Genomic DNA, 12,109 nt, shown 5'->3' with positions numbered 1-12,109 from the left:
TGAGGGAAGCCCTAGTATTACAACACAGCGCCGCGATATAAAGTTAAGGGAACTAAACAACAGAGAGAAATATATGTCTACCTCAGATTTAACGTTTGCTCTGTACACCAGCATCGGGCAATAACGTTATCTTGTTCACTGTACAGAAAGCTGTAGCTACACTGGGAAAGTAAGCGTAAATACACTGAATTAAACATAAATGCAGTTTTTGTGTCTTTATCAGCGTTTCTGCATTTATACTGGCCCTGATAATCATCACATATTCACTTATGCTTGCTCTAATTCTGTAAATCCGTTTTTATGAATGAATGATGATTTACTAGCGTTGCTTTGGTCTTCCTAAACAGCCGCTAGCGGCACCTGCTGGTGAAGCAGACTAACAGCAGATAGAGATGATGCATCGGCACTCTACTGCTCTTCCTGCAGTTCCCGGATGTGAAATGTTGAATTTTCTGCCGAATTTGAACCACTGAATTTGTGGAAGCGAATTTGTAAAGCGAAATAAAATGGACTGAAAATTGCTAGTCGAATTTTATAGGTTGTATTTTTAAACAGAATGAATATTTTGGAAGTGAAATTTGAAAGGTGAATATGAATTATTGAATTTTTAATAATGAAAATGTGTGTGAAATATTTTTAATTGAAATATTCACAGCTTAAATATACGATTGTGTTGAATTTCATCCCATAAAAATGCAAGCCTTAAAAATACAGTGCATCTAAATGCAAGCACAGCTAATGTAATGCATATTTTTTTTCAAATAGTGCAATTCAACAAGCTTTTTATTTCAAAAACATTTGGCATTATCTTACTTCCATATAGCTTGAGCAATGCAATGAGACTAAAAAGAACTAACCCCACCCAGAAAATATTTTGAGAGGAAACTGACTTTAAGAACAGTACATGCTAATGGATGACTGAAAACAGACTCATAATGGGGGGGGGGGGGGGGGAGCTAGAAATAATCTGAATCCTTGTAATGAGGCTACCCTAAATGGATACAGTTAGTTTTTAGCTGTTTTTAAAAAATTTCCACAGATCTTAAAGGTGCTCTAAGCGATCCTGGGTAGGGTAACGTTCGAAGTGTTGTCAAACAAAACAGAGGCTAGCTAGACCCTCCATCCTCCTCCCCTCCGTTCTTCCTGAAACAGTCATGAGCGCGCATTTAAAATGGAAGTAGCTTGCGTATGGACGCTGCTGTGGTAACGATGGCTCAAACAACTACTTCACGCTCATTGTGAGTAAATTGATGTACTTTTAAATAAAAAAGTACTTTTTAATTAGAATTCTAGATAAATAATAAAATAGTTTGTTGATAGTAACGCATTCTTTAATGTAAATCATTTAGTAATGGGAAAAAAAAACTGTTAGTTTATTCTCCATTACTAACGCATTCTACAATGTGAATGGAGAATAAACGAACTGTTTTTTTTTTTTTCATTACGAAATGATTCACATTAAAGAATGCATTACTTTCAACAAACTATTGTATAATTCATCAAGACTTCAAATTAAAACATTATTTTTTATTAAAGTTCTTCATTCTATAATGTGAATTATTTAGTAATGGAGAAGAAAATGTGTTAGTTTATTTATGTAGCAGTATCTGTCCTGTAATATCCCTTGTGAAAAAAAAAAGTGCACTTTAGTATACTTTTATAAAGTGTACTTATTGCAAAAATAATATACTTTAAAAGAACACACTTAAGTGTGAATTAAATGTAATGTTTTCATCGCTTAAGTGCATTATATCTGTACTTAATTTAAAATATATCACATATTAAGTTCATATTAAATGCAATAAGTTGAACTTAAGAGTGATTTTTTGAACAACTTAAGTGGTACTTTAATACAACTTGATGACAACCTTCGTAATTGCTTCTAGTACCTTTAAAATATAGTTGAAGTGCACTGCCCAATGTACTAACAAGCAATTAATGTGAACTAAAATATATTTTAATATCAGTTATCAATACACTTAAGTGTGAATTAAATGTAATGTTTTCAGCCGCTTAAGTGCATTCTATTTGTAATTAATTTCAAATATATCACAGATTAAGTTCATATTAAATGCAATAAGTTGAACTTCTGAGTGATTTTTTTTTAAAGCACTTAAGTAGGACTTTGATACAATTTTTGATGTACTTCAAAATATAATAAAAGTATACTTCCGAATGTACTGACAAGCAATTAATGCGAACTTAAATATACTTTAATGTAATTTACATGTACACTATTATATAATTTAATAAATTTGTAATTATATTTTTTGTACATATAATAATGAAGTTACAATTTAGTATATTTCAAAATATTACAATCAACACAAATGCAAATTGAAACCCTCTACATTTACTGACAAAATAATCTTTAAAACGAATGCACAAAAACCTTTTTGTTGATGCACAAGAAAAACCCAAGAAACACTATACACAATCACAAACAATTACAACACTTTAACTCTCATTTAGAAAGAGTCTGGAGGACAGTGAGGCTTATATGCACTATAATTTTCTCCATCACATACAAAGGTACCTAAACCTACCATCACAATCTTTCTGCATTTTTACATTTTCAGATAAAATCATTCTGTATAAGATGATAAATAAGATAACACCCATGAATTAATACAAACAAAATGTAAAGAAAAGAAAAGATTCAAAACTTTGGGTAACACTGTACAATAATTTTCTATTAGTTAACTACTTTAGTTAACATGAACTATGAATGAAAAATACTTTAAGCATTTATAAATCCTAGTTAATATTACGTATGCATTATTAAAATCAAAAGTTGCATATGTTAATAGATAATGCACTGTAAACTAACCTGAACAATAACTATACATTTTATTAACTTGAGAAAAAAATTTTTTTATTGCCTAATGTTAACAAATATTGATAAATACTGTAAAAAAAAGTCAATGCACATAGTTAGATAATGTTATCTAATATATTAATTGATGTTAACAAGCGAGACCTTTTGTAAAGTGTTACCTTTTGTAAACCTTGTTACTTATAAGCTCTGCAACCCTTACTAGCACAAACATTAAACAGGACAAAAAGGTTTCTTCTAAAATCTTACTCCAGCATTACATTGAATGTAATTTTGAAAAGAAAAAACAAAACAAACAAAAAAACAATGAATTCCAAAGGCACAAAAACAAGAAAACCAAAATTGTCTGTCACCACCTTTTTTTAAGTTGTATGAAAAAGTGCTGTTTATGTCAATGTCCCAGAAGCTCTTCATCGGCAGAAAACCTTAAATGTCCATGAAGCTGCGAACCACCTCTACACAGCATGCATAAATGAACATGTTCCAAATAGGCAAGAAAGTAAAAAAAAAAAAATACCTGGAGGAAAAAAAAACAAAAAAGAAGTCAGTCAGTCAGTCCGTTATTATAATTGGTTCAATCGAATGAAATCAATAGATATAGATATATATACAGAACTCCAAAGTTTATATCCACCTTTGTAGGTTTGAAAATAATAAAAACCCATTTGGTATTCCCTAAAGGCAAAGAGTTGCTGATAGTGATTGAAGCCTGTGGCCAAGATGTTTACTGTGTACTGATAATTTCCTCCACTTTAATACCAGTTACAGTGTGAAATAAATGTGAATGAACATCTGAAGGTATGTTACAAGATACAGTACAACTGATCCATAACTTGTCACATTTAATCGCTCAATCAGTGTTTCAACGCGTGGAAAGACGTCAATGAAACAGCTTGTAAACAACGTCACGTAACATCACATTTACTTCAGAAAAATCTTATTTCAGCATAAACTCATTAGTCAGCTATAGAGAGGAGCATTCTGCTAATTATATGCACCATGTTACATATTCATTATAATTTAATTTTAAATATTTTTTTTATAATTAATTTATGTATTTAATGTTTGAATACATAATTTATGACAGCTACAATTTAAATGTTTATATTTCAAAAAACAATTTAGAGTAGAAATATGATTACATAATCATAACTTTATTATAAAACAAACAAATCATACAAATTAGCATTGTATTTGTTTCTTTATTTAGTACTTCCCTGATGAAGCAGTTTATTCTGCAAGGTGTAAGTAAACTTTTGACCGCAACTGCATCACCCAAGATGAATTACCTCAGTCATCAGGACAACACTGTAGTAGAATCCTGGGAGAAGCTCCTTCACATTTCCCACAAACACCAGGATTCCAGTGACCACACCATCTTCACTGACACTGGCCTTTAAACATAGAGTATATTATTATAAACATTTTTATACTTTACAAGGAATTAAACATAACTTTATCAATTACACAAATATAGATAAATAACCCAAGGCCCAAGCAAATTGAGGGGTTTTGCTTTGAAAATAATTATATAATAATATCATTATATATAAATATATAATGATTAGAAGGGGATTTGTAAGTGCACAGGTGAGAATTTATTACTTGCAAACAGAAAAGATTCAAAGCATTTAAAAGCTATAAGGACAGATGATGGCAGTGTTTTAGCTTGTAGTGTGTGATCAGGGTGGCTGAATTAATGGAAAAACATGGAACATCACCTCATCAATACAGGTCTTTGATTCCACACAGCTTGCACTGTATCTCCAATAACAAATCTGTACTGATCCTACAAAATGAATATATAAAACAACAGATAAGCACAAAAATATTACATATTACAAACACAAACAGTAATTGAACAACTAACTTTTCAAATGCAAAAAGAAAAATAGATTATAAGCATTACTGGTGGTTATGATAGCGATTAAATGTATATAATTGTCTTTAAATGTTACAAGATCAGATCTTTGAATTTAGTTCTGCAAATGTAACTTAAAGTCATTTAAAATTATTTAAAAAGTCAGAGTTCAGTGTTCTTTGAACGTCCACACACGCGACCACGTTCATATTGTATAAGAAATTATTATAATGCAATCATAAATAAATTACAGGAAACATGATTAATTCACCTCCATATTGCGATTAAACTAAATAAGTTACACTCACAAGAACTGCTATGTTCCGGTGAAAAAATAAAAATAAAGAGAGCATATATCAAGATACTTACTTGCTTCTTTATTTGTAATACATAACGTCTCATCTGTAGTCATCCAAACGTGCGCTCCTTTGTTTTCTTCTTTGATCAGCAAAGTTGCCTCGCGCATCGCGATCACAGAAAGATGGCTGAAGGTGCATTTTTCAAACTCTGGTGAAGTAATGCGCCGTCATGACGTAGTATTGTGGCGCATGCGCATGATTAAATTTGTTCAAGTTGGAAGTTTTTCTAATTCATTGTTGTAGTTAGACTGTAAGTTTACAGAACTTGACTCATTCACCTAACTGAAATTCAATTATTTTATAGTTTAGTCTGATTAAAATTAAATGTATTTTAACTGAATATGAATTCAAATTATTTTTTAGATCTGTTAAACTTTTGCTTGCAATTAAATAGGTTTAATCAACTTAGAACAACAATGATATTATAAGTATTATACAGATATGTAAAGTACAGCACTGTTGCATTAAGTATCACAAATACAGCACTCCGTAAAAAAAAAAAAAAAAAAAAAAAAAAAATTTTATGTCAAATATTACGTAGAAAACTGACACTAGTCGAGTTTAGAGCAGGAGCTGGTGATAAAAATTTCAACAATTAGTTGTACAGGATTATACACTGTATAAGCAAGTGTTTTGAAATTCAGAAAAATAAATTTCAAGTGTATTAATGCACACAGTATTTATTAAAGACTAAGCACATTTAAAATACATTAACAAATGTCATCTTGGACAACACACTTAAGTTGAAATTAAAATAAAGTATTTTTCGTGCGCTTTAATATATAAGTCAATACATCAGAATAAGTTTACTTATTTAAAACACTATAAAGTCATAATTAGGTAAAAATTAAGTGCATTTTTAAAAAGTGCTCTTAAGCATGTTTAGAAATATTGTCATGAAAGTGTACTTTCTTCAAGTACAACTTAATAAGTCATTATTACAAAGTGCATTTTTAAAAAAGTGTTAATAAATATTGTCATTTAAGTGTACTTTCTTTAAGTACAACTTAAGTCATTATTACAAAGTGCATTTTTAAAAAAGTGTTAATAAATATTGTCATTTAAATGTACTTTCTTTAAGTACAACTTAATAAGTCATTATTACAAAGTGCATTTTTAAAAACTGCACTTAAGCGTGTTAATAAATATTGCTATTAAAATGTACTTTTTTTAAGTACAACTTAATAAGTCATTATTACAAAGTGCATTTTTAAAAACTGCACTTAAGCGTGTTAATAAATATTGCTATTAAAATGTACTTTTTTTAAGTACAACTTAATAAGTCATTATTACAAAGTGCATTTTTAAAAAGTGCACTCAAGTGTGTTAATAAACATTGTCATTAAAGTTTACTTTCTGTAAGTACAGCTTCATTTGACATTATTACAAAGGGCATTTTTAAAAAGTGCACTCGAGCATATTAATAAATATTGTCATTAAAGTGTACTTTCTTTAAGTAAAACTTAATTTGACATTATTACAAAGTGCATTTTTAAAAAGTGCACTTAAGTGTGTTAATAAATATTTTCATTAAAGTGTACTTTCTTGAAGTACAACTTAATTTGACATTATTACAAAGTGCATTTTTAAAAAGTGCACTTAAGCGTGTTAATAAATATTTTCATTAAAGTGTACTTTCTTTAAGTAAAACTTAATTTGACATTATTACAAAGTGCATTTTTAAAAAGTGCACTTAAGCGTGTTAATAAATATTTTCATTAAAGTGTACTTTCTTTAAGTACAACTTAATTTGACATTATTACAAAGTGCATTTTTAAAAAGTGCACTTAAGCATGATAATAAATATTGTCATTAAAGTATATTCTATTTAAGTACACTTAAGTGGCCTTTAATTTTAATTATATTGTATTATCTGCAAGTGCACTTTTTAAAAAGTATACTAAGCACTTTTTAAAAAGTGTACTAAGTACACACAAAGTACACTTTCAATACAATTAAGTGCACTTCTTTTTCACAAGGGATAAAAGACTAGTGTTACCTCCCACAATAAAGGGATATAAATTATGCCTTATAAAACTTTGTCAGGTGTGTCATAACTTCTTGTTTGACCACTCGTCATGATATAGATCTGCTCCTCGTGGCAGAGGCAGAGGCCGGAGAGCTGCCATCCCGTCAGAAACTATTGATCTGCAGCGAGTCCATATGTTGCGACTCGTGGCAGAGCAAGTAGGCTATAGTGTTGCCTTGGCTGAAATGTCTCACTAAATCTTATGATACCGTTTGCTGTAAAGTTTTGCATATCTGTAAAAAAAAAGAAAAGAGGGGGGGTGGGGGGGGGGGTTGTGGTATGTGAGGTCATCTTAGTATTTCCATGTTTCCCACATATTGCTGTATCTATGTAATTTACATTTCTGAGATCAATAAGCACAGTTTTGTGTTTCTGCAAAGTATGTTGTATGGCAATATACATTGGTTCAAAAATAGTAGTCGTGTGATTTGAAGCAATAGAATTGTGGCTCCACAAGGGGACCGTGATGGCAGCTACCTAGAGCCCAAGAGTGCTCCCTGGTTACATGGAGTAGGCCGACCCACATGTCCTAAAATGTAAACGAATATTTAAATGTCAGTTTTTTCTGAAAAGCAAACAGATCCAGCTACTCGTGGAGTACAGTTACTTGTGGAGTACTCAAGTGATCAATTCAAAGCAGTCTGGGAGAACTCGGAAACAGAGAAACACAGATCCATCAGACAGATCCGTTTTAAAGCATTTTAATGTTCTCCAGTGTTATGAGTGTGCAGAGGTGCAAAGAGTGGAAAAGTGCTGTGCAAACATTGCGTCAGTCTGCTTTACTTTTCACAGCTTTGTAATTATCTGTTTTACACTTGAGAACATAAAAACACCATAAAACAGATCAGACTTGATTACATGTTTTCCTTTGTGCAAGTCAACAAATTTAGATCCACATGTCAATTATTTGTTTGAGACTATATTACAAAATCTTTGTCAAATTGTTACAGATACATACAAAGAATTTGTCATAGTTCTCTGCGGTCTTGCAACAATGCCACAAATGGTTGCAGATGTCTCTACACCATTGCAGAAGAATTGAGCACCCCTTCTGTTGACCTAGCTGTAAAACAACATATAACATTTTATGAGATTTATGGCATGACACTAAAATACTATTACATGTATGAAAATACAGAGTGTGGCAGTACCGCAGTCAGTCTTCTACAAAGATTTTGGAAACCATGCCAGACATCAAGAGAATCTTTGAACTTCCCTGTCTTTGGATCTGTAAAGTAAGAACAGATCAAATACATGTATACACTTGTTTCAAATGCTTACCGAAAGTACATTCCTATAGGCAGCTGTGTTTCAAAACAAAAAAATCAAAAGTCAATTACATATTCAAGCATTAACACTACTTACTGACAAGAGCGGAAATCTGTAGGTTGGCATCCGTGCATATTTCAACCAGTTTGACTTCATGACAGAGGTCATCAAATGTTCGGATAAACCCCTCCTTCTCCATGGCCACTGAATTTCTTGCAGTCTCCCTCTTGTCAGTATTGACAATGGATATGATTTTTTTAGTGTCATCCTCCATGACATAGTAAGAACAGTATTGCGCGCAAAAAACAGGACTGTCCATCCGGCCATCTCCTGTTGGAACATTTGAGAATCAAATGTGACAATAGAAGTGCTGTTATATTGACACATCACATATATTAAATAAGCAGTCAACTGCAGAGTTATTTCCAAAAGAGATTTACCCAGGGCCACCACACTTTGCTTTGACTGAAGCTGCCTGATGATTTTGGTCCTTTTTGTGTCCCAAAATTGTTTTATTGGGTCGATACAGAAGTGATCCTGAGCCCTAAAGATAGTTGTCTGGTTGACTAGTCGCATATTCATGAACTTGAATGGCAAAGCAATCTTGGTGTAATTGTTGCCGGACAACAATATGTTGGTGGCAACAAGGAAGTCGCCGGCATGCATTCCTTGTGAGAACATTGGCTGCGAAGACCACTTCCACACGACATGACCACGTAGACATATCTGTAATTTAATCACATTTAATCATAAGCAATGTGTACAGCTATTGTCACAAATGTGATAACTACAACAGTCTATTACTCTACACAAAATACCAAGAAATTGTACCCATTGAACAACTGCAGCAGTGCCCCTTTCCCGGACAACCACCTCAAATGGTTTTCGTGCACCACAACGTTGCTTGGTGGACTGGTCGATTGCTGTACGTGCTCTGGTTTGAATTTCCAAATACTGTATAAGCTGCTTCAGGTTGCTGTGGTTTACTATTGAAGCTGGCACACCAATAATGTCATCTTCACATAAAACTTTCTTCAGAAAAGGAGATGGTGAAGCATCAGTTGTGGTCTCATCCTCTTCCTCCTCCTCCTCCTCCTCCTCCATGTCTTCAAAATCACAATACAGTGTGTCTTCCATATTAATTACGTTAAGATCATGTAAGTTCAACTGTGTCTCAAAGTCCCCACCAGCCCTATTGACAAACATGATAAAGAGAAACCATGATATAAGTCTGAATGCAGAGCAAACAAATATTCATGCGACAATGATGGGTATGACATACCTGACACAAATCCTTGGTACATAGTCTGTGTCACTAAAGGCTTCCTCTTGGTAATCCTCTGGAATTTTGTCTGGACAGCTTATGGTGTCATCACAGTCTATACTAAACAGTGTAAAGAAAAATAGAATCTGGTATGCTTAGAAAAACGTGATATCTCCCTGAAAAATACACAATCACAATTGTGGCATTCCTAAGGTCATTGAAGACATTCTCGTCAATTGTATGCACAGTGACTGTTGCCTCATTCATATCAACTGATGACATACTAGAAAAGACATGAAAACAGTATCAGTCTATGATTTGGGAATACAGCAGGGGTTTAAAGGTGCCATCGAACATTTTTTCACAAGATGTAATATAAGTCTAAGGTGTCCCCTGAATGTGTCTGTGAAGTTTCTTCTCAAAATACCCCATAGATTTTTTTTTAATTAATTTTTTTAACTGCCTATTTTGGGGCATCATTAAATATGAGCCGATTTATGCTGTGCGGCCCCTTTAAATCTCGTGCTCCCCTGCCCACGGAGCTCGCGCTTGCCTTAAATAGTGCATAAACAAAGTTCACACAGCTAATATAACCCTCAAATGGATCTTTACAAAGTGACCGTCAAGTATGCTGCTTGCATACATCGGATTATGTGAGTATTGTATTTATTTGGATGTTTACACTTGATTCTGAATGAGTTTGATGGTATGCTCCGTGGCTAAAGCTAACATTACACACTGTTGGAGAGATTTATAAAGAATGAAGTTGTGTTTATGAATTATACAGACTGCAAGTGTTTAAAAAATGAAAATAGCGACGGCTCTTGTCTCCGTGAATACAGTAATAAACGATGGTAACTTTAACCACATTTAACAGTACATTAGCAACATGCTAATGAAACATTTAGAAAGACAATTTACAAATATCACTAAAAATATCATGATATCATGGATCATGTCAGTTATTATTGCTTCATCTGCCATTTTTCGCTATTGTTCTTGCTTGCTTACCTAGTCTGATGATTCAGCTGTGCACAGATCCAGACGTTAATACTGGCTGCCCTTGTCTAATGCCTTTCATAATGTTGGGAACATGGGCTGGCATATGCAGATATTAGGTTCGTACATATTAATGATCACGACTGTTACGTAACAGTCGGTGTTATGTTGAGATTCGCCTATTCTTCGGAGGTCTTTTAAACAAATGAGATTTATATAAGAAGGAGGAAACAATGGAGTTTGAGACTCACTGTATGTCATTTCCATGTACTGAACTCTTGTTATTCAACTATGCCAAGATAAATTCAATTTTTCATTCTAGGGCGCCTTTAAAGCAAACATAGTTATGTGTGTGATGCTGCAGTGGCCAATGACAATGTGTTTGATAGCAATATTCATGCGCAATGATATTTTAGAAAGGTTGTCTTTATGACAGCAGGTAGTGGAGTAGCGTTGTGTTTTTCAAAGAGCCCTATCCAGTGTATTGAACAACATTACAATGAAAAGTGCACATCCATAGGAAAGGAGGGAGATATTTTGTGTTCCTGCGACCATGATAAACATGAGTTCATCACAAAAATACTCAATGAACAACAAACAAGATGAGTAACAAAGGGCTTGTAGTTATTTTGTACACACCTGGCTTCCAACTGATAAACTGTTCAATCACTGATAAAGTGCTCCTATCCATATCTTCCACTCCCTCAATGGCAAACTCATCTCTGTTCCCACAGCACCACCAACAAAAATAGGAAAATTTCCTCTTTGTGTTCACAGATGTTGTGAAGACAAGAATGTCTCATTTATTGCTGTTACTTTAATTGCTGTTAAATGTTTCTGTCTGGACCCTCCTTGGTAGTCGCATTGGCCGCAGTTATTCTTAGTTTTGGTTTGATTTTCATTGTATTCAGTTTCTGTTGTGTCCGTCTTCAGTCTCCCGCCACTAGTTTGTCTCCTTGGTTAGATCTCACCTGTTTGTATTTAGTTTGTTATCCTGCATTTAGAAGCTCTCTGTTTCAGTTCCTCATTGTCTGCTGTTGTTTGTGTATTGTGCACACTGTTGCGTGGATAAGCCTATTTCTCTTTTGTTCTTTAAAACTGTAATTAAAGCTGTTATTAAATCACTATTATTTGAACTGCTGTTCTTCTCCTCGTCCTCTTTGTGAACCCAAAGACGTTACAGAACACCAGACTAAATATAGACCAAATATAGATATTGTAGCTATTAATATAGCTCCAGAGAGGAGCCATGGTGGTCGATCTTTATGTTCCAGGGTGGCCGTAATCTAGAGGAGCATGTGGAGGAATTTTACGCTATGTGGATGGATCCTCATTTACAGTGGGCAAAGTGATACCACCACCATCGTCCGGCCCCACCTCGCACCCAATACCAGGCCGATTCCAGAGCCCAACCAGCCATCAATCCCTAACATGGACATTAAGCCAGAGCCCACCACTACTGGAGGGTCACGTCTGCCACGATGAAAGAGCC

General features: G+C 33.5%; 1 long non-coding RNA gene across 1 annotated transcript; it reads right to left on the bottom strand.

Annotated features, from left to right (window-relative positions):
* Positions 1-4,104: 4,104 nt before the first annotated feature.
* On the bottom strand, positions 4,105-5,167 carry LOC137012761 (uncharacterized). Its single transcript, XR_010893602.1, has 3 exons — positions 5,067-5,167; positions 4,558-4,625; positions 4,105-4,230 (listed from the first exon to the last, which is right to left on the bottom strand). It is a non-coding gene; the product is annotated as an uncharacterized lncRNA (long non-coding RNA).
* Between the last annotated feature and the right edge of the window lie 6,942 nt (positions 5,168-12,109).

Source organism: Chanodichthys erythropterus, chromosome 3 (assembly GCF_024489055.1).
Source record: "Chanodichthys erythropterus isolate Z2021 chromosome 3, ASM2448905v1, whole genome shotgun sequence".
Taxonomy (NCBI): domain Eukaryota; kingdom Metazoa; phylum Chordata; class Actinopteri; order Cypriniformes; family Xenocyprididae; genus Chanodichthys; species Chanodichthys erythropterus.
The sequence above is the reverse complement of the archived record's forward strand: the minus strand, read 5'-3'. Positions and strand labels throughout refer to the sequence as shown.